The sequence below is a fragment of the Microcebus murinus genome, chromosome 15, assembly GCF_040939455.1.
Source record: "Microcebus murinus isolate Inina chromosome 15, M.murinus_Inina_mat1.0, whole genome shotgun sequence".
Lineage (NCBI taxonomy): Eukaryota > Metazoa > Chordata > Mammalia > Primates > Cheirogaleidae > Microcebus > Microcebus murinus.
In genome coordinates this window covers 1,530,627-1,550,355 of record NC_134118.1, presented here as the reverse complement: position 1 = coordinate 1,550,355, position 19,729 = coordinate 1,530,627, and positions in this window count along the sequence as shown.

Below are 19,729 nucleotides of genomic sequence, written 5' to 3'. Positions count from 1 at the left end.
TGTGTTTGGGGCAATGATCGGGTTTGGAGACTAGACTGACATTTATGAGGTCTGCGCTTGGGGGACAGGGTGAGGAATGGCTTCTGGGGTCCCCCGACCTGGGGAGGAAAGTGAGCTCGGACAAGGAAGAAATCAGCGAGGTGAAGAAGCATCGATTTGGCCAGGGATAAAAGGCATTCATAGTGTGTCATCCTCCTTGAATGCCACGGGTGGGCAGGACAGGAGGGTGCATGCCTATTTTATGAGGGAGACAAGTCCAAGGAAGGTTGAGGTGGGGTCCCATGGTCACTACAGAGTCTAGGGGAGGCCACTGTGAGATTCCAGGGCCAAGGTGTTCTGTGGCCAAGGAGTGTCGGTTGCTACCAAGGAAGGTATCACCCCGCCTCCATGTCCCACTTTTCCCTTTTCTTACCTAGCTCTTTTCCCCTCCCCAGCTGCAGCAGAGCTCTCCTTACCTGGATCTCAGGTGGGACAAGGTTCTGCTCCACTTGTCACTCCCATCAGGTAGGCTGCTTTCTGCAGGTTTGGAGCCTGAAAAGTTTGGGGCCAAGGGACTGGGAGCATTCTCAGCAGGAAAATCAGTTCTATTTTCAGAATGACTTAGGGCGTTGTCAGGTGAGGAGATGTTTGCAGCCATCTAAGTGGACTTTGGGGAAGGCAGGTCCCTGAGTAAGAATGGTGGGAGGGGGGCCACCTGAAAAGGCACCCCCCCACTAAAATGTAAGCTCCACGAGTGCAGTTTTGATTTTTTTCCCTTCATGGCTGTATTCCCCCATCCTTGCCACATGAATGTGCCATTTGCTGAGGATAAAATCATTGTCTTCAGTTACAATCAGAAATAAAACTGTTCTTTCCTTTTTTCAGTTGATGTTGGTATTATCATTTTTAGCTGTTGTTTTAGAGCTCAGAAATCATTCACCTTTTGCAGCTATAAGAGAAACCAGGAAAGGATGGAGAAAGGCATCCATTCCCTGCATGTCTATCCACAATACCCTCAAGGCTGTGTACAGTTTAAGAGCCCAGACACTGCAAAAAAAGTCACTTGGATTATTGTTTTCCTTCATAACATTTCCCAGAAATGCTTGGAGATTTCTGCTCCCTAGTTCTCCGTCCGTGGGTAGTATGCTATCGATTGGTTAATCAGAGATGCCTGTAGGTGGAGCTGACCAAATAACTGCAGGTAACAAAGACCTGTTAGCTCATTTTCCCCCTTGCCCTTTAATTTCCACAGAGATAAGTGAGTAAACTATGGCAAAGGATCAGTTCACACTTCCATGATCTGGTGGCCTCTATGAAATGGTTTTAGACTAAGGAAGATAATGCATATTTCTCCAGGCACCAAGAACTATCTTAATTAATTATGGAAACTATCTGCAAATTTAAAGCTTTCATAATTTGATAGTGCTTCACTGACCTAGTTCCCAAACACTAATCTGGGAAGGAAATGGTTTCATTTCTAAAATACCTAAGGTGATTTAGTAGACTGGAAGAATAGTAGTAGTCTCCCGGTAGAAATATTGATGTCTTGCTCCATGCATTAGAAGAGCAGCCAGCTTCCCAGCACAAAGGGACTACAGAACTACCTTGATAGCAGCACACACCTGGCCACCTGGACAAAGCTGTGAGTTTTTTCCTGTGTTAACCTCTGCCAGTAGCCATGCTGTTGACCTCTGGATTTAAAGAGAAGGTAAACTTAAAATTGCCTTCCCTAGGTCTCTGGATAAGTCTATAGTTTAGAGCTGTTAAGAATTGAAGAGCCTCATGCATGGAGCACTGGCTAATGTTGAGAGCCCCAGGGCAAAATGGATGCCTTTGAATGCACATAGAGTCTTTCTTGGGGTAGGAGAGGGCCCTGACTTGGGGGCTGGAAGTCAGGTGAAAACAGTACTTTGTCCTCTGTTCTAACCCACATCTTCATAGTTTGACTGATTCTACATGCTGAACACTTTGGAAGATTCCTGCAGAGGTGGAAGGTGGGCATGGGAATAGTTAGACAAAACCTAGGCATTTTTACATATCTATATTTCCATATCTTTCCCAAAATATTTTAATAGGGTTACGCTTATTTGCTTGCACATTTGCCACATTTCTTTGAACAGTTGTCTTCTGGGCCTCTGGCTCATGGGCATGATTTAATCAAAGCATCCCAGGATCTGCCTGGGCATATGGACCAGGTGCGAACCCAAGGCTGTGCTTCCAGTTCCCTTTTAAGAGCCCAGGGATCACAACCAGCTAGAAACCCTTTCAAGAACCCTCCAGGCACCCCTTGAATTAAGGAGTTGTTGGGGTAAATGAATGCTATCTCTAGGCGGTGGGTCCTGGGGAGAGGGAGTGGGAGGGAGCAGGCCTAATAATGGTGGAGAAGAGAGAAAGTAGTGAAAGGCAAATGGGGAAGGGTAAAAGGAGGAGAGAAGATGTGACGATACAACCTCGTTCATCCACTGTACAACGTGTGGTCATTGAGAAAGCTGCCTGATTCAGTGACTCACAGACACAATCCTGCACCCTCTAGCCCTGCGAGTGGGAAGGTCATCAGAGGATGAAAGCCCCAGGCTGGATTTGTCACAGTAAGATGACAGCTTTGATACTGGGTTTGTGGAGTCCATGCCTCAGAGTTGACCAGATCTGAGGGACCTTCGTGGTCCAGTTTAGTCCAGTTTCACTATTATCTGAAGTTCTTCAAATTTTGAGTTTTACAAGTAGAACAAGAAAGATTTAACTTCCCTTTGCAATGAATTACCCAATCTTTTCTTTTTTACTTTGGAGCTGTCACCTTCCACAGTAAATTAAAATCAGACCCTTCCTGATGTTTGTCAAGGGAAGGAAGTCTCTTCTTTCTGTGTGGAGAACTGACTCTCACACTTGAGGAGAGCGCCATTCTCACGCTGCCATACAAACCCAGGCGAAAGAGGGGCAGGTGGCAGAGGAGATCTAGTTGTATCCTTGAATATACAAATATCAAGATGTATCAGCAAGCAAAACAAAATAGAGTCCTTGCAGGGCTTCTGGTCAGCCCTTCTCATGGAACTAGGAAAGGGTCTTGTGTCATGTGTCTTGGCCAGCAGTCCCCAGCAGCTGGGCCACAGTCTAGGTCTGTGCATATGGGGCAGGCATGGGGGTAAACACCAGCATTTAACTCTAGAGAGGGCATTGCCACTCTTTGGGTAGGTGTGGGCTTTGGAGACAGATAGCCTTGGGTTTGTATTTCTGCTCTGTCAGGCAAGTTACTGAACCTCACTTTATCTTTTTAATCTAGAAAAATAACAGTTGTAAGAATTTTAAAAACTGAATTACTAGATTCTAGGCCTTTATTGAATGTTCTTTGGGTCTCCCATTCCCTTTCATACTTGGGAGGTCATCTTGGATGGATACATTGTCTTTGTTAGCCCAGATAGGTAAATTTGCTGGCACTAATCAACCAAGTAAAGTTTCCAGGTGAAAACTGGAAAAGTGAAAAAAATGTTCCTGGGTGAATGGGAAATTTCTTGGGGCTGTTTAATCCTAGTGTATGGCTAATACCTAGCCATGTTGCAGAAAGAAAGAGAAAAGTCGGAAGCCTTTGTTCAATTTTGAACAAGCCCCTTATTCAAAATTGAGGCAGGAGTTGACTGCATAGTCGAGTTATACAGAGGAGGTAAAACCTATGCTAGCAAATCATACAGGAAAGATTGTGCTAGAACTATGAAGTGAATTATCTATCTATCCATCTGTGTGGCATTTATTATGAAAAATTTTGAGCATGTACAAAAGTAAAGAGAATAGTACAATAAATAGTGTATTCACTATTCATTGAGAATAGTGTTCACTTTTTCTGGATTGGCTATTGTTTCTAGGACTTTACAGTGGTAGGAAGAAAAAAGTTCCTTAAAGAATATACATGATGTTTCCTATTCAATTACAGGATTAAAAGGTTTTATTTAACATTTTTGATTTTGTATATGTGTCTCTTTTTCCTTATGCTATCATATCAGTGAAATTACTGATTTGCTTTGTCATTCCTGTGTATATGTATACTCAATCTATTTTTATTTCAAGATCTCAATTACAGTTTTATTACTAACAATATAACAGTTTGAGTCTTATTTGCTGGGTTTTTTGTTTGTTTGTTTGTTTGTTTTATTTTTTGGCCCTTAGGTCATATATCCCACTATCTTCACATATTACCAATTTTTAAAATAATTTAAGATAATTGTCCTCTAGTGATTAAGCCATCAATTTGATAAGTCAATGTTTTAGTCCATTTTCTGCTGCTATAACAGAATACATGAGACTGAGTAATTTATAAAGATAAGAAATTTATTTTGCACAGTTCTGGAGGATGAGAGGTCCAAGATCATGGTGCTGGCATCTGGTGACAGTTATCCCAAAGTAGAGGGGAGGAAGGTGGAAGCCAGCGCACCTGTGAGGGGGGTGGGTGATAGGGAGAGAGAAGGAAGGAGAGGAAGGGGGGCAAACTTATCCGGAACCTACTCATAATAATGGCATTAATCCACTCATGAGGAAGGAGCTCTCATGGCCTACTTACTTCTTAAAGGCCTCACCTCTTAACAATATCACAATGGCAATTATGTTTCTAAAATATGCACTTTGGGAGCACATTGAAACTATAGAATCAGTTAGCATCATTTGGTTTTTCTTTCCCTCATTTATTTTGAGTTTGTTTCATAATTATATAATATTGACTTGGCTTTCAAGTCAAAGTTATAGAATGAGACATGTTCAGGGAAACTTAGTTCTCATCCTTGTTTTTTCTGTCTTGCTCCCTTCTCTACCCTTTAGGTAACCATTTGATAAAAGTTTTAAAATTACCCTTCATATTAATTTGCTAGGGCTGCTATACAAAATGCCACAGATTAGGTGGATTGAACAAGAGAAATTTATTTTCTCACAGTTCTGGAGTCTAGAAATTCAAGGTCAAGGTGTTGGCAGGGCTGGGTTCATCTGAGGCCTCCCTCCTTGGCTTGCAGAAGGGCCTTCTCACAATGTCTTCACATGGTCTTCCCTCTGTGCGTGTGCATCTTTTGGTATGTTCAAATTTCTTTTTCTTTTAAGGACACCAGTCAGATTGGGTTAAGGCTGACCCTAATGGCCTCATTTTAATTTCATCACCTCTTTAAAGAACTTACCCCCAATACAGTCTTATTCTGAGATACTGGGAGTTAGGACTTCAACATATAAATTTTGGGAGGGACATAATTCAGTCCATAATGCACTTATCTTAAAAATAACTAAACCAACACACACACACACACACACACACACACACACACACACACACACAGATATTCATATTTCCCTTCATGTAGATAGTGTTAAAATATTATATACAATTAGTTCTCTCTGCTTTATCTTCTTAACTTTATAATATATCCTAGAGATCACTCCACAGCACTTTATAGATATATTTCTACCAGGAAGATAATATTTTAACTGTTAGTTGAGCTCAGAATTCTAACATTAATGGAAATATGTTGATTTTTCATTCAGCTTTATGACTTCAAAGATGGTAGGAGAGATATATGAGTCATAAAAATGGACAAACGCATATGGCTGGGATGGTCTGGAAGTCCGCCTGTGTACTGTCCTCTGACTCCATGACCTTCTTGTTACATGGCCTGTTTTCCACATAAGATGAAGACTAGGACACGCATAAAAACAGCAGGACCCAGAGACATGGAATGCATACATGAGACAGAAAATTATTCTGACAAGATCGGAAGCTGTAGATGCTATCGGGACATCAGTATCAGAACATGAAGACCTTGGCCAGTGCAAATGGAAGCTGTGTACATGTTGCCTGGTACATAGAAGCTCCTTATAAAATGATATGCCCAGTTGTTCATTAGAACATGCTGTGGTTTTAGATGATCAGATCATACATCTTAATTGCCCAGAACGATCCACGTGTCTGCTGCTTGTCTCTGTGCGATTATTAAGAGGGTCCCCTTCCCTCTTTAAAAGGGCTTTGATTTTGGACAATAAATTCTATGGGCACCCTCGTTTTATAAGTGCAACAAATAAACTTATGATTTCTGTTTTAAAAATATTAGGGCCTGGCTTTCTAAGTGTGGCTTGGAATCTGAGTTCTACATTATTCTCAATCAGTCCTTTGCAGATTCTGATGCTAAGACAAAGTCTATTTGTTCTGCTGATTTCTTTATCCCTTTCCTAAGTAATCCCATGAGCCTTGAACTTTGACTGGTGATGGTCTTTCTGAACTTAGACTGGTACTTTCAAGAAGTTGTTAGATGCTTTCTAATTAACTCAACCTCCCAAGATGGAGGTTGTGCTAGTGCCCAAAGTAGACTGCACACCATGCTGTTGGTATCCTGCCCACCTGGACAGGATTGGCAGAGTTATATAAAGCTGCATCATGACATGTGCAGAATTTTAACACTGAGTATAATGTTCAAAAACCATGCCGGTAATGCAGACTGAATTAATCAGCATTATATTTACTTACAAAAAATAAAAAGAATCTGTCTTACATAATGCTGGATAAAGATTTGCTGTAATTCTGCCTTTTGAGCTTAGTGGAATTCTTGTAACTTCTTTACCAAATTCTTTCCAAGCTACAGGAATGCAGATATCTATCTGTGAGTACCATTATTTTCATATAGATAGAATTGTACTTCAAGCTTATATTTTTACTTTTCAAAGTTCTTTATACATCAGCTGTTTTTGCACATTGCCTTCACCATTTACTTAAAGTTTATAGGGCCAACTTTGTTCTCAAGCCCAGACTATAATCAAGCTATTCTCTGTTGGACAAATATGCCCTCTTAAGGAATGATTGTAACCAATATATAGTTTTCCCATTTTTAATTCCCCATCAGGGAGTTTGGATAATTTCTCTTCCTCTCCTATTGTCATTTAAGCTCTATATTTTAGAGCTAGAAAATCATCCTGATCATGGTTAATAGATATCAGACGAGGACTGGTGGTATTATAAGAAAAGAGAAGAATGTACAAGTTATGATGTGCTATTGGACTTAATGAAAAATAATGATGCCCTAAGACTGTTCAAAAATTCCTTTCAAAATTTCCACAAAGCCACCATCTAATTCCTGAATCTTGTAAACTGAGTATTGATAGTGAAGTGACAATAAGGAAAATTATGAAAATGTTATTTTATAAATTTTTGTCATAGAAAATGTTTCAGACGCGAAATCAAATTCTGACATTTAGAAATGATCTTGGGCAGTAACTTCTCTATTGGGTTGAAAAGGGTTAAATGAGGTAGCGATTATGAACTGCGCGGGTGTGGGCTGCGCGCGTCCGCGTCTGCCAGAGCTGTCAGTGCCGACGACTTCTTCCAGACTTTTATGTGAGAGACAAAGAAACTTGTATCTTATTCAAATCTCAGTTATTGTGGGGTTTCTTTCCCTTGGAACTGAACCTAATCCTAAGTAATAAAAGGTCTCATATGGCTCTTATCATATAATTCTTTCTATTACTTGGCATTTCTTAGGTTCTGAATTAAACCATGAGTTCCTTGAAAGTAGAAACCATTATTTATACTTCTTTTGTATGCTTTGTAGTATCTGTCACTCAAAATATTTGCTTAGTTTGTATTTTTTAATTGAATAATTTATGACACGAATGATGCACTTAAATGAACTTTTTATTATGAAAAATTTTAAATAGCTATAAAAGTAGAGAAAATAGTATAATGAACTCCCATGTATCCAATATCCAACTTCAACAATTATCAAATTATGGCCAACAGTAAGTTATTTGTACTTCTCACTCTCCTGACATCTACATTTTTAAAAAGACAAATCTCAAACATCATATTATATAATTTAATCCATAAATATTTAACTATGTACTTCTAAAGATAAAACCCTTTTTAAAAAACAACCAGAATATCATCAATACTGACAAAATTAACAGTAATTCTTTAATATCATCAAATACTCAGTATGCATGTGAATTGCCAATTATCTAAAAAATGTCATAAGGTTTAAAAATCAGTTTTATTGAGATACGTTTTACATACAATAAAATATACCTATTTTAAGGATACAGTTAAATGATTCTTGACAAAACTATACACTCCTGTAACCACTGTCATAATGAAGACATGGACATTGTCATCATAACAAAAAGCTGTCTCATACCCCTGCAGCCAGTCCCTCCTCCACTCCCCATCCTTAGTCTCAGGGAATAGACCAGCTGCTTTCTGTTACATTGTATGTCATATATTTATATATGCGTATATGTGTATATATGTATGTGTGTATATATGTATGTGTGTGTATGTATATGTATATTTCTGGCCACTTAAAACATTTACTGCTTATAACTAATTTTCAGCCATTTGATTATGACATTGTTTGTGTTTATCCATCTTGAGCTACTTGAAATGTGTGTTTATTGTTTAAATTAAAGGTAGAAAATTTTCAGTCACTATTTCATAAAAAAATTTTTGCTTTTGCCACCTACTCTCTATCTTCTTCTTGGACTCCAATTACATATATGTTTGACTGATTGATATTGTCCAATAGGTTGCTGCATTTCTGCTTTTGTTTTTTTCCTCTGTTCATTATTTGTACATTTTCTATTACATTGTCTTTGTGTTCACTGGTCTTTGTTTTGTAGCATCTGATTAGCTGTTATGACTGTACAGGGAATTTTTCCCTATAGAAGCTGTATTTTGCTTCTCTAGAATTTCTATTTGAGTGTTTTTTATATTTTTCATTATATTATATTTTTCAGTATATTCTTGTTTTCCTTCAAAATTTTAAACATATTCATTGGGCATGGTGGCTCATACTTGTGGTCCTAGCACTTCGGGAGGCCGAGGTGCAAGGATTACTTGAGGCCAGGAGTTTGAGGTTGCAGTGAGCTGTGATTGCACCACCATACTCTAGCCTGGGGGACAGAGTGAGACCTTCTCTCAAAAAATAGTTTTTAAAAACATATTCATAATAGCTTTTAAGAAATCCTTTTCTGCTGTTCCCAGCATCTGTGTCATTTATGGATCTGTCTCTTTTCACTAATTTCCCCCTTTGTATGAGTCACAATTTGCTGATTTTTTGCATGTCTAGTAATTTTTGACTGGATGTGGGACATAATGAGGTTTGTACTATTGAGTATTTGGATACTGTTGTCTCCCTTAAAACTCTTAAAATTCATTTTGGCAGACAAGAAATTACATGTGTTTCTGATAAATCCTCACTAGGTTTGACTTAAAGACTTTTTAGGGCATTTCTAGAATAGTCTGTACTTTAGAGTTAAATTAGCCCTTGTACTGAGGTATGGCCTTTCTGATATCTCTACATATTGCTCTGAGTGTTCAAGCAGGTGTGCCTACTCCGGCTGGTTAGAATCTGTATGCCTCTCGGCCCTGTGTCAACCCTGGGAACTGTTTTAATTACAGTTCTTGAATTCTTTGTCTAGCCTTGTGGACTTTTACTCCAAGAATGCACAGATTAGTATTCAGCCAAAGATGCAAGGGGCCCTCTATCAGGTCCTGGTACTCTTTCCTGAACTTTGCTCTGCAAATTCCAGCAGGTTCAGCCTCTGCAAACTCTGATTTGTTTCTCCTAAAGTCAGGGACATTGTGGTGCTTTTCTGGTCCTGTCCTGTCCCTTTGATGTTGTTTTAAAGTTGCTTAAATACAGGACAATTGTAATATTCAACCTCTTTGTTCCTCCTCTCAAGGGTCACAGTCTGATATTGGCTTAATATCCAATGTCTGAAAAATGTGTTTTGAAAATTTTTGTATGATTTTCTATTTGTTTTGGAGAGGAAGAAAATTCTATATAAGTTTCTCCTTCATGGCCTGCAGCCAAAGTCATATATTTTTAAAACCAGGATCCAAAGGGTGGTGGGTAGGCGGGAGGAGGAAAGGGGTGTGTGCTTCCATAACGTGTGTGGTGCACACCACCGGGGGATTGGACACATTGGGGGGAGGGAGGGGGCAGGGGCAATATTTGTAACCCTAACAATATTTGTACCTCCATAATATGATGAAATAAATAAAAAAACAAATAAAAAAAAAAGAAAACCTAAAGAAAAAAAAAAGTCCACACATTTTGATTGGTTAGTGTATCTTTCTATCTTTTCTTAATAAATAATTAAGTCAATCCTTTGCCTTTCTCTCTTTCTCCTTACACTTTCTTTTGATGAAAAAAAAGTGAAATGTTTGCTTGTAGAGTTTCCCACATTCTGGATCTTACTGATTGCATTCCCATGGTATCTTTTAATGTGTTCCTCCATATGCACTTCCTGGTAATTGGTAATTGGAGTTAGAGCCTCAATCAGATTCAGATTAGATTTTTTTTTGTAAGACTACTTTAAAGGTGTTTATTTGCTTTCTATTGCAAAAGGCTTATAATGTCTCTCTTGTTATAATTTCAGCAGCCACTGATGCTCCATAACTAGGTCAAAGCATCTCTTTTAATTTGCTGATTTATCATAGAGACTGAGCCTCAGCTAGGTTGAATTTCTAAACTACGCAAATGGGACTACTATTTCTAGCCATGTTCTTGTTTTCAAAATATCAATTACAACGATAAATTTGAGCTCCAATAGAAAGTGGAATGTGTTTTAACTTGCTTAAGGAAAAGTTGGCCAATTTTTACCATCTGGAAGGAGGCCAGGGTGAATTATATCAATCTATATGTTACTTTCAAGGTTATGCCCTAACTAAAGCTGGGAGAGAAGGCACCCTTTGGTCTTCTTCAATTAGACAAGAATAGCTTTGCATATCAGCCATAAGACAAGGATATTTCTGTAGTGCTTAATGGTATGTACAATTGTTTATAGTCTAAATGTGTTTAGTATTTCTTTTCATTCTAGTTTATGGGACTAATTTATGAACATAGGATTTTCTATTAATAAGCACATATGAGTGTCTGTCCTAGCTCTTGTGATAGTAGGCATGGAATTATTCATTTTTACAAAGCTACTTTCTCTTATGCTGTTTCAATTTTTCCCCTCAGGATTTTTCTTTGATATTATCAGCCTAATTTTATAAGATTTGGACATGGGGTGCAGAAGATTCAGAGACTTGGAGAAATTTATTTAGCCAGAACTGCCTCACCCAGTCTCCCAGTTGTTCTGCACCTGCACCCCACGCCCTGAAACACAGTCCCTCAAAACAAATAGAGCAGAGTATCTCCAGTCTCCCTGCTCACCACACCTGTGCAGAAGAACCAACATGGTTGTTTCACTATAGGTCAGGACTGCGTGCGATTTCTTGCTGTGAACTCCATTTCTCTGCAATGCCCAGGAAACTCTGAAACATTTTTCTAGCATGTTGGTCCATCTTCACTGGTATGCTCAGTAAATCATGTGTTCTGAGCTGTGCAGGCAGTTGGTCTGGTTCCTCATATTAATCTGCAGGTAACCCTTGTCATTCTGGAATGCTCCCAAGATCTTTTGTATATTTGGTAAAGCACCATGGTGGTTTCTCAAGGTCTGTGTTTATTTTCAGAGCATTGTGGTATTAGTATTCCTGCCTCTGCACACTCCAGGTACACCTTAGAGAGCAATCCTCTCCTCCCTAAGTTAAAATATTTGTTTAGTGTGTGATTCTTGGTCTCGACTTTCTGGAAACCATGTTTTGAAAGCTACTTCAGCCATCTAAACTTAGGTGTGGTGACAACCTCTCAGCATTGATGTGGCTAGTCCTTGGCGTGTGGCCAAATGAGACCTGATTTTCTTTGCTTCTTTCTCCCTCTCTCTTGAGGTAAGTAAAGCTAAAGTCTATTTTCACCATTCATGAGGAAGCACAGCAGTCATCCGTTCCCCACGTGGGGCGCAGCCTCATTTCACATTTTCTGACTGCTCCCAAAGCAGCGCGCTGCTCTGGCATCCTGCACTCGGCGTGCAGCCCCGCGTGCACAGCGGCTGCCTCCTGGGGAGGAGAAATGGCCCAGAGTCATCTTTTGTCAGACGCCGTATCCCATTTGTTGTTTTAAAACTATGATCACTAAATTTTACTGCAGGGAATGATTTTTCGTCGAGGCCTGGATTCCCCTGAGTCAGAGCCTGAACGAGGGGCTGCATGGAGGCAGTTTACTCAGGAAATGACACCCCGCGGCAGGTCTCCGTGGCGGGGAGAAAGGCTAGGAAGGAAGCTCCTACAGGGTGTGTCCTGGGGAGGAGCCCAGGAAATGTGTTTGGGCACTGCCTCCTTTCCCCAGAAGGGTGAAGACTTTTCTATGACTCCATCTCCCATTGGTCAAGGGTGGCTGGCAGGCATGAAGCCCCTGGAGCTCCAGGTCGCTCCTGTTTGAGTGCCCAGAGGTCCCAGCAGACATCAGAGAGGGCTGGGGCCACGTTCTCTTGAGCTGCACCTGCCCAGAGAGATGGGCTGAGGCTAAAACGAGGTGAGGGAGACTAGAACGAGAGGTGAGCTGGGCTAGAATGTGGTGAACTCAGGCCAGAAGGAGGTGGGCTAGGGCTAGAACAAGAGGTGGCACAAGGGAGCTTTAGCAGCTCCTGCAAGAGGGGTTAGATATTTTATTGGGGGAGGGAGAAACAAATGTCAGCATATGTATTTTCAATTGAAAATATCTGTTAAGTTTTTACCAGATTTCAATTTATATTGATAGGTTAGTAAAGAGGGATGGTAGCATTTATATCGATAGTGCTGCTGACAGCTCCTTGCAGACATTCCCTTCTATTCCCTGGGTTAAACTGCCAGTGTAGACATGGCTCTAGTACTGGGAGGAAGCACAGGAGCCCTCGGTGGTGAATGCACAAGTAAACAATAAACAACATATCTTGGTTATTGTGAGTAGCACTGCAGGGAACACGAGAGTGCACCTATCTCTCGGTATACTGCCTTCCTTCCCTTTGGATAGATACCCAGTAGCAGGACTGCTGGATCATATGGTAGTTTCATTTTTAATTTTTGGAGGAACCTCCATACTGTTTTCCATATGGCTGTATTAATTTACACTCTCACCAATAGTTTATAAGAGTCCCCTTTTATCTACATCTCACCTATATTACTATTTTTTGTCCTTTTGGTAATAGCCATTCCAACTGGGATGAGGTGATATCTCCTTGGGGTTTTGATTTGCATTTCCCTGATGATTAGTGATGCTGAGCATTTTGTCATATACCTGTTGGCTATTTGTATGCCTTCTTTTGAGGGGTGTCTATTTAGGCCTTTTGCCTTTTTAAAAATTGGATTATTTGTGGGGTTTTTTTGTTTTTGTTTTCTTTTTGGTGTTTTTGTTGTTGTCATTATTGAGTATGAGTTTCTTATAAGTTCTGGCTATTAATCCCTCGTCAGATGCATAGTTTATACTTTCTCCCGTTCTGTAGGTTGTCTCCTCACTTTGATTGCTTCCTTTGTTGTGGAAAAGCGTTTTAATTTGATATAATCCTATTCTTCTATTTTTGTTTTTGTTGTCTGTGCTTTTGAAGTTTTTTCCAAAAAGATCCTTGCCCAGTCTAATATCATGAAGTGTTTTCCTTATGTTTTTTCCTAGTAGTTTCATAATTTCAGCTCTTATATTTAAATCTTCAATCCATTTTGAGTTGATTTTTGCATCTGGTGAGAGACAGGGATCTAGTCAGTCCAGAATTCCTCGGCAAAGACGTTCTTATGAGGTGAGGGTTGAAAATATTTTGGAGAAACTTCTCTTCAACAGAAGTGGATGGAGTGCTGACTCTGTGTCTCGCCCAACACTTTAGTGCTGCAAGATTGCAAAATTTACCATCAAAGAGGAAACTGTAGATATGGATTTTTGGAAAGAAAGTGTAGGATGGTGTGTTTTTCCATCACATGCAAATTGCAACCTTGATTGCTTTTCTGTTTGTGGAGCATGTTAACTGAAGAAAATGGTGAGGTTCTTAAATTTGGAAAGGAGACCTTTATTTCTCACAAGAGTTGCAGCCTACAAATGGCCATTTCAACTGCCTGAAAAGCAGAGGCCCAGCCAGAAGCCAGAACACCTGCTTTGTGGCAGGGACAATGGGAACAGGAATTTCTGCTGAGTGGGATGGCCAAATATAGATATTTAACAAGCTATAGGAGTCACGAATATCTGTGAAAAGGGTTGAGCTTTATGCCCCATTATGGAGCCCACGTTCAGGAAATGGCAGCTCTTTGATGGCAAAACCTGAAGCAAAAACATGAAAACCCTCCCTGTGCATGCTGCGTAGCCTGCTTAAACCACTCCATGGATTGTGGTCTCTCTCCAGAGAGAACACTGGTGTAGGTCACGAGATTGGTTTCTGTTTAGCCCTTACGAAAACGCCTGGTGGCTGTCAGCAAGGGAGGGGGTGTGATGAGCTGTGTCTGACCTCCCATGCCATTGTGGCTGGGAACTCAGTTTTCAGGTTTCTCTGGGGTTCCCTTGCCTGAGAGAAGGGTCTTTTCCATCAGTGGGGGGCTTAGGGTTTCATTTTAGTTCATTAGCATTTGCTGGCAGAGTCCGGCAGCTAGTGCACACCACCTCTCTCCCTCCTGACAACTGCCCATGCATACGTGGACACTAGAGCCGGGTGAGAGTGGCGAAGCTGCCCAGCATCAAGAGCAGAGTGGGGGTCTTGGCTCAGGCAGTCTGACCACAAAGCCTCCTCCCTTTACACTACAAATGACAATCTCCATGTAATAAGACATGAGTGAGGGTCAGTTAGGTGCCAGGCCCCATGCAGAGTCCGGGGTCAACATTTTCCTACTTGATCATTCAATAGCCTGTAGGTCAGTGCTGTTATTGGCCTGGCTGTCAGTGGAATAACAGGTGTGAATGTAAAGCTAAAGGCAAACAAAGGTCCTTCCCGGTATACAGTATTCCTTTCAGTAAGCGTCGTGGTCAGCTGTGCGACCAAAATTTTATTCCTGCTGTTGGCCAGAAGGGCTTGATGAGGACATGGTGTATGGAATGTGAGGTCTTGGGTGAAGTGTGTATATGAGTATCCAATGTGTGTGAGCATGTGCACGTGTGTGTGTGCATGTGTTCATGTGTATATGGTCACATGTATGCACATGCACACACACAGACATATATATTGCTGAAAAGAGGAAGGAGAATTGCAGGAAAGTGCATTTGAGGGCCTGACAATGTGTGTGAGGATGTTACTGGAGCTCTGCCACTTGCTTTCTGGCCCCTTTTCTGTTACCGATCAGCAAATAACTGAGCAAGCCATCGAACTTACGTGGACACTCGTCCATCACCTTTAAGTATGCGGTTGGACAGGATTATCGCAAAGATCCTTTTCAGCTCAAAAAGCGTATGATTCCAGTGCAGATGCTGCGCAGCCTAACGACGCCTCGCTGAGAGCAGCCTGGCGTGGCCGCGCGCTGGCCGCACTGTGGCTCGCCTTGCGGACCAGTGGACCTTCACGGCTCCTGCCGTGCATGGCGTGGGGGCGCGTGTGATTTGCTGAGTCAGCTCTTCAAGTGGTTTTATTCTAATTCTGCATCTCAGGCAACTTTGCTCTGGTCGCCTTTCGAAACGTCCTCCTGAAGAGCTGTACTTGGTGTGACCTCTGACTCTGTGGCCCCCAGGCGCTGGCCGCACTGACGAGCCGCTGCAAGTAGAGCAGGCGGCGGCAGTGACCTCTGGGGGCCCGACGGCCGTGAGCACAGCGTCTTCTTGCTGAAGCCAGGTGGTCCCCGGGGAGGAGGTCTGGGGCCAGGCCCTCTGAACTCAGGATTCCCCAGTGGGTTGGTCGACATTGGCTCAGATCTTGTTGAAATATCCAGACGTACTTCTAAGTGGAACGTTTTTGGTCACAAAGGTAGTGTAAATACTTTGTCTTCCTCCAACAGAGGACTCTGGAGGTCTCAGGCTGTGTCCCTCCCACCCTGCAGGGCGCAGGCCGTCCTGGGCTCCTGGCTCCAGAGGTAGCACACACCACTCGGCGGGCTGTGAACGTGCTCTGCCGCCTCTTTCAGCTCCACATGCCTAAGTGGAGACTGCAGGAGCCGTGCTGCATGGAAGGGCTTGGGGACAGGTCAAGGAGAAACGCACTTCCAGGTGCGTTGTGAAGCGCACAGGGTGGGGGCGGGGGTGGGGAGATGAGTGGGCGGGCGTGGAGGTGCCCGCACCTGGCTTTGAATTCCACTTTGGTCACTGGCCAGTTAGGTGGCTTTGGGAACTGCTCAGTCCCCCAAATCCAGTTTCCTCCTTTGTTAGGTGGGTGACATTAGGGATCTCACTGTGTTGCTGTGAGGATGGGGGTGCATTTCTGGTGTCAGCAAAGATCGGGCAATTTCCTCCAAGTCTGAAATGCTTCGCAAAAGACGGGAATTACTATGACAAACCTCCCTGAGGCCAAACGAGGAGTGCGGTGGGGGGCTGCTGGCAACTAATAAATAGGTGTCAGCAAAGGAGGGACTGTTTCTGTCCTTATGGTAAATTAAGAAGATCGCCTTTCTTAACTGTTACTTCCAATGAGTTCTGATGTTTTGGGGGATTTTCTCTGAATGAATCCTAGCATTGTTTCATTTACATTATAACCCTGCAGTCCTGGGTAATTAAAGCCAAAAACAGAGGCTTCTGGGACCATGAATAGCTCAGGAATAGACAATGAGGCAAAAAATCGTAGATTCCAGGGTCAGGCAGCAACTGAAGGGCGCTCCTGCACACAAAGGAGGAGGCAGACTGGAGCTGGAGGACGTCCTAACTGTTGCTGTCTGCTGTTTAGCTCTGGCAGTATCTTGTGGGACAATTCTGGAGATACATAAAGTGAAGTTCTAGTTTAATAGCAGAGCAGTGCAGTCCTTACCATCCTTTATGTGTCTCCGGTGAGAGCTCACAAGGACTTGGATGTGCACAGTCGCTAAGGGCCTGGGCTGAGGCAGAGGTCCCTCTTCTAAGTACTCAGGGTCATACAAGGCATTAACACTTGATAAATGTTTTCTCAAATACTTTCCAAGCCATCTGTGGCATGGTTATTAGCATCCTCATTTTGCTAATAAGCAGATCTAAGCCAAGATATTGAAAAACAACTTGCATGTGGCCACACCACAAGTTGACACCTGGTGGGACCCAGTTCAGGCCCTGATCCCATGTCCCCTCCTTGGCACCGGCCCTGCTTTTGGAAAGATGGTCTGTGGCCAAAGCTTAGTCTTTGCTTTGATAAAGGGTAATTCAAGTTTGAGAATGAAGAGTTTTTCAGGCCCTAGAAAACTGTACTGAGTGATAAAAACCTTTGTTCTTGGGGCATGGTGTCAGAGATGAAAAAAACAGTGTCAAAAAAATCCTGAAAGGGGAAAAAAAACTCAGAAAGAGACCACCTTCCTTTGGAGCCTCACTGAAGGGCAAGTGACTGCAGCAGGACTCACCCTCCTGTTCCCTCTCGCCCACGGCTAGGGCCTCCTGGGAGCCAGCGGTGTGGCCCCCCTTCTTCCGCTCACCCACACTTCAGGAGCAGCATATCGGCGTTGGGTTCACTGCAGCCGTTACTCACGTTGTTACACTGGTCGTAAACAGAAGTGAAAGTTGTAAATTGCATATACATACAATCCATTGAGAAAGTAAGCTGGCCGCAAAAATGACGGAGTTAATATTCTTAACATACTAAGAGTTACTGCTCATTAATTGGAAAAGATGAACATTCCAATTGAAAAAACGGGCAAAGGACATAAACACATAAAATTCACTTATGAAAACATACGTAGAAGAAACAAAATCAACACATTAGTGTGTGAAAATAAATGTATAGTGCCCTGCTACACAACAGAGGTTCTGGGGGTAGAGCTACAAGGCCTGAGGTCTGGATTCACTATTTACTAGCTCTGCAACCTTCAGCAAATTAACTACGCCAAGCCTTTGTTTTTTTAACCTATAAAGTAGGAATATTTATTTTACCTTCCTTGAGGGGATACTGTGAGAATTAAAGGAAATAATCCTGCAAAGTGCTCAGCACATGCCTTGTGCACACAAAGCTTTGCATCAGCTTCATCACTGCCAGTAGTATATTTCCATTGATAACAATATTAACAATTTCACATCTCACTGAAATCAAAGAAATGTAATTAAAACAACAAGGAAATATTACTTGTTACCTATCAAATTGGAGAAAATGTGAAAGAATTGGCTATCCCCACTACTGTTTAGGTGTAGGGAAATGGGTTCTCTTGGACATTCCTGGGGTGATGGGACTTGGCACCCCATTTCTGCAGGGCACTTGGCAATATATATCAGTATCTAAAATGCAGGTAGTTTTTGACTCAGTCATTCTTCTAGAAACTTATCCCAGGAAAATAAATGGACCAATGCACAATGATAAATACATAAGCATGTTTATCCTGGCATTGTTTATGGAAGCAAAAATTCGGAAGCAACTTAAATGTTCTTCAGTGAGATTAATAAATTCTGCTGTGTCTGTGTGGCAGAATACAGCTACCAAAAGCGCCGTTCTGGGTCTTCATTCACCATCACGGATACAGCTGTCTGCCATACTGCGGGCTAAAACAGGGGGCTGCGCAATACTGTCTGTATGATGCCTTCATTTGTGTATATCCACCTCGTAGTTCAGTAAAAGAAAGAAGTTTAGAAAAATGTACTTTAAAATGCTGACATTGTTTTCTTCTTGAGAACTAATTTTATTATTTGCTTTTTGTATGTCTATTATCTTTTTAATCAGAAAAAGGAAAAGGAATGGGCCTTTATTTTGTTCTATTTTATTTTTGGCCTTTAGCAGCATTCCACATACCTTACACAGAGATCTACATGTTGATTTTGCTCATGTAAACTGACGTGGGGTTATGTTCCAAGAACACATCATCACAGCTTTCTTCCTTTTCTTTTTTCCTTGTTTGTCACTCAGAAATGTTTCTTCATTCTTTCGTCTATGATTCATGCAAGGAGACAGAACCAATGTTTTGCAAGACCTTTCCATGAAGTAGAAAGGACATCAGTGTTCACTCAGTAAGAGGTGTGCACTTAAAGTTGTCTTGCTTCATTAGTAATGAGGAGGTTGCCTGAATTCCCAAGAGCCCTGGAGGGGTGGAGTGAGCCAGAAAGAACTGGTGAGCCCTAGACAAGCAGGTGCTATCAAATGCTAGCTCTAGGGCCAGTGACACTTGAAAACAAAACAAACTTGAAACTCCTTTGCTTATTGTGTTCGGAGGATTGCCAAAGGCTCTGAGGATGGCCTGGCTGGCTGGGCACGGGGGAGCCAGCAGGCTGCCCAGGCCACGGCCCAGGAGTCCACGACACTCTCTTTGTCTGTTTTGTGCTGCTACACAGAATACCTGCTACAGCAGAATACCGCAGACTGGGTAATTTATCAGGAAAAGACATTTATTTCTCACAGTTCCTGAGGTTGGTTAGTCCAAGATCAGAGGGCTGGCCTCTGATGAGGGCCTTCATGCTGCATCATCCTGTAATCTCATGGTAAAAGGCAAAGAGACAGAGAGAGAGACAGAGAGAGAGAGAAGAGCAGGATCGAATTCACAGCTCAAGCCCTTTTACAAATCAGCACTGAGGCGTTTGTGGGTGGAGCCCTTGTGACCTAAACACCTCCTGGTAGAACCCACCTGCAAGACTATTGGCGTGGGGATTCAGGTTCCAACACATACATTTTTTGGGAAACTCATTCAAACCACAGCACTGTCTGTGCCCCTACACCTCATGAACAGCCCTGTTATCCACCTCTTTCCTTCATGGTTTGAACTTCCCACTATAAATAAAACTTTCAAAATGCCTTAGTGGGCCTTGTTCCAAACATTGTTCCCTTTGAACTGTATGACAATCCTCCCAGGCAGGCAGAGCAAGGCCGATTATCTTCCTTTTACAAATGAGGA